Source organism: Puma concolor, chromosome B3 (assembly GCF_028749965.1).
Source record: "Puma concolor isolate L17-30 chromosome B3, mPumCon1.1.hap2, whole genome shotgun sequence".
NCBI classification, from domain to species: Eukaryota; Metazoa; Chordata; class Mammalia; order Carnivora; family Felidae; genus Puma; species Puma concolor.
Genome location: NC_141672.1, coordinates 77922553 through 77926995, shown reverse-complemented (window position 1 = coordinate 77926995; position 4443 = coordinate 77922553).

Genomic DNA, 4443 nt, shown 5'->3' with positions numbered 1-4443 from the left:
AAACTGATATAGCCACACTGGAAAACAGTGTAGAGGTGCCTCAGAAAGTTAAAGATGGAACTACCCAATGTCCCAGCAATTGCACTACTAGGTATTTTCCAGAGGATTCAAAAATACTGATTCAAAGGGGCATATGCACCCCAATGTTTATAGCAGCATTATCAACAGTAGCCAAATTATGGAAAGAGCACAACTGTTCATCAACTGATGAATGGATAAAGAAGTGGTATGCATATACTATGGAATATTACTCAGCCACCAAAACAATAAAATCTGGCCATTTACAATGATGTGGATAGAACTAGAGTGTATTATGCTAAGCAAAATAAGTCAGTCAGAGAAAGACAAATACCATATGATTTCACTCATGTGGAATTTAAGAAATAAAACAGATGAACATAGGGGAAGGCACAGAAAAATAAAACAAGATATAGACAGAGAAGGAGGCAAACCATAAGAGACTCTTAAAGATAGAGAACAAACTGAGGGTTGCTGGAGGGGAGGTGGGTGGGAACATGGGCTAAACGGGTGATGGACATTAAGAAGAGCAGTTGTTGTGATGAGCCCTGGGTGTTGTATATAGGGGATGAATCACTAAATTCCTCCTGAAACCAATACTACACGATATGTTAAACTGGAGGGATCACTAAATTCTACTCCTGAAACCAATACTACACTATATGTTAAATGAAATCTTGGAGGGAAAAAAAAGAAAAAGTTCTCAGATCGGTATGCTGGCGTAATGAACTGATTGTGGGTCAGGCTGGCCTCTTGTGTCAATAAAACATTTCTCTCTTCTCTTTTTTCCTTTATCTCATTAGTTCTTTAATAAATACCTATTGCATATACACAAACAGAAAGAATAAAAAAAAATAAAAATAAAGATTGTACCAAAGAGTTTAGACCTCCATCATCAAAGTGACAAAGACTCAATACATTTTCAAAAGCAAGTCATTGAGGGCAGAAGTTAAGGAGGTTAAAAAGGAGTGTCCAAGTGCAATATGAAAGCATTAGTGGGTTGAAAACTTCCAGAAACATCAATCGTACTTCCAAAATGGAAAAATTAGAGTATCCTTAATTAGCACCAGAAGAAAAAAGAGGAATTAGGGCCAGCAGTTAATGTTACTCAGAAATATTTGTCCCAAGTTACTTTCTGCAGGAACTGTTGGACAGTGAACAGAGTGAGTAGGCTGTTTCCACTCTTGCTTTCTCAGCTTGGATTAGAGACATTCTGGCTGGTTCCTGCCACTTCATACCTGTGTGCTAAAATGACTAAAACTTAGAGAAGAGAGAAGGAGCCTAACATGAGTTAGTGTCTGATAGAAGAAGGTGACATCTGAAACGGGTCTGACTCCCACCTTCCTATGAACCATGCCCAAGAAGTCAAATGTACCTCACTGTCAGGGTAAGACTACTATGTATCTGTTTAAGCAGCAAAGAATGAAAAGGATATAAAGTTTTCCCCTTGTACAGGGTTCTTTGCTGAAACTTTTGCCGAAGTACCTTATTACCCTAAAAGCTCTCTGTGGGAAATGACTGCTTTGAATAAATCTTTGTTCACAATGGGCACTCATTTTTCAATGAAAATTTTTGTACCAAGGTAAGCAGCAAGTAAAACCATAGACAGAAGCTTCTGAACAACCTGATCAAGTTAGTGTTGAAGTAAAAATATTTTAAAAATAAAGGAAGCAGAAAATAATAATAAAAATAATGTTAATAGAACAATGACCAAGAAAGAATAGACAGGTTGAAGCTATAGGCAGATTAAATATAATTTTTCACTATAAGACTTTTATTTGTGGAAAGTAAATAAACCAAGTTGAATTATAGCCAAATATAAAGTCTTACTCTCTGTATGCTTCTATTTAATCATTTAAACTGGTAAGACTATCTTCAAAAAAATTTATGAGTATTATATATCAGATAATACACGTGAAATATGTTGACATAGTAATTGGCACATAGCAGGTACTAAAAGCTATCATCCGAGCATGATATAAATCTAGAAAGAGTATTTATATCCATTGGAGGAAGATAATTTTAAAATATAAAGAGACATAGAATCCTTGGGGTTGAGGCAGGCTGTGAGAGAGGCTCTAAATGTTAAATGAAACCAGGTTTTTCTACTCTCAAAGCCTGAAAGCCACTGGATAGTTCCAGCAGGTGTCAGTTCTGGCTGCCAGGGGGCTGCAGGGGGAGTAGAATTTTCAAACAACACTACACTGAGTGTTGAAGATTGGTGGGGAAATTTCTCTTAGTGGACAATTGGGGAGATACTCAGGATTTGGGGATTTGTTAAAGTGAACTTAAGTGCACATGTGAGGGAAAGGGAGCTCCAGGAGCTTTGAAGCAACTGGTGACATCCAATGAGGCTGGTTTTTAAAATCCAGAACCAGTCTGGAGGTGTAAGGTAAGCAGCAGAGCAGAGGGGCCATTATTAGGTGACAGTCTCACCAATGGATTCAGGGAGGCCCTTTCGCCTTTGAGTTCATGACACACTTGGGGTTTGATTGATGCACTGCGATTGTCCCTGCTGCTCCTGAGGGGTGGCCTCCAGGGACAATATGTGGCCAGAAAGGGATGCATAATAAAACGAATGGAGAGTTCCCTGACACTCTATTCCATTTTGTGTAACAGTCAAAGAGAATCCTTTGTGAGGCTCAAACTGTGAGAGAGAGCCACCAGGAATCCAAAATCCTGCACACCTAGACCCTCAAAGAGGGCACAGGTGGGAGCCCCTCAACTGCTACTGAAAATATTGCTACAGAAGAAAAATTGTAATATTGCTACAGAAAAAAGGGCTGTGAATTTTCTTTTGTACTTTTAATCTATGAATATGTCTTATATTTTAGAGAAAGTATGTAAAATAATACATAATGTTTTTTAACAAAGCCTTCATTCTTCCTTGCAGGGCACCTCAAATGTCTATCCAGAATATATCTGTTTAAAAATCTCATCAGGAAAACCTGAGCTGACACTTCTGCTTTGCATTATCTTCCAGATAAAAGATGAGGGAAGGCAGTGGGTCTCATATCACTTCAGAGGACATAAAATATTTGTAAGTAATGGGTATTGATTTTCATTAAGTATTATAAAGATTTAAGAACTCCTTTGGGGCCTGGGTGGCTCAGTGGGTTAAGTGTCCAACTTCGGCTCAGGTCATGATCTCGCGGTTTGAGTTCTAGCCCCATATTGGGCTTTGTGCTGACAGTTCAGAGCCTTGAGCCTGCTTTAGGCTCTGTGTCTCCCTCTCTCTCTGTGACTCATCTCTCTCTCTCTCCCTCCCTCTCTCTCTGTCTCTCTCAAAATAAATAAACATTACAAAAAAAGACTTAAGAACTCCTCTATCTGCAGTGAAAGGAAAGATCAACATGTGGTCACAGGTAGAACCCACAGTGACCCCCAGGCAGGGAGAGAAGGACTTAGAACAGTGAGGCAGGAACAGAGGGATTCTCAAAGACCAAGAAGTCTGCTCCTGAATTGAGAAAGGAAGGGAGAGAACTCACAACACTCCCAAGTTTTATTACAGATAAGAATTTGAAAGAAAATCTGCTTCTGTCTGGATGTTTTTTTCCTCCCTCTTTAACAACCGTTCGTTCATTTAAGATCCACCCTCAAAATATTGAAGACTTCTTCTCGAGGGCTCCTTATGCTTTCCTTAAATAAATCTAACCAAAAGTGAAAGGAATGTTTCTCATTCAAATAAAACCACCCCAAAACGTACTTTCCTTCCACTCTTGTTCTTAACCATGTTTCTTTGCCCCGTTCACATGCAGTCTCACCCACCATTGTCAGTTCCACTGTATAAGTAAAACTATGGCCACAGAAAAGAGTGTGGGAGCTCTATGTACTTTAGTTAAATTATAGAAAATTTAGGTTGTCTAGTTTTGGGCTAAAGCATCTTATCCTTCCTTACAATCACTGAGTTTCCAGCCCAAAGCCTCCTTCAATGAGCCCACAATCTTGGATTTATGGTTTATAGCTTTCCCAATTTCAGCTCACCAGTCTGTTTGTATGCCATGTTTGCTCTCTGAAGGAACACAATAATCTTCTCATACTTGGTAACCTTTTGGTATTTAATGGAAACTGCTGTCCTCAAGATACCTGCTCACTATCTTAGCTAACATACCTGAAGTCAACTATATAGAAAGACTATGAGAAATATATACATAATCTTTTCTTGTGGTATATGGCCTCAGTTCCTAACACAGCTTTCCTGAGGTTAACCTTCCATATTCACAAGTGTAAATTTGAATAACCAAGTTGCACGCGAATAAACTGAATCAAAAACAATAAGGAAACAGCTAATATATACATAGCTGACAGCCATGTAGAAAAAATAAGTTGGGTTTTAGAATCAACATACTCAGAGGGAAATGAAACTCAATGCTACATTTAGAAATGTGGAAGTGCTTGTCTGTCTCGTTTGTTTGTTTGTTTGTT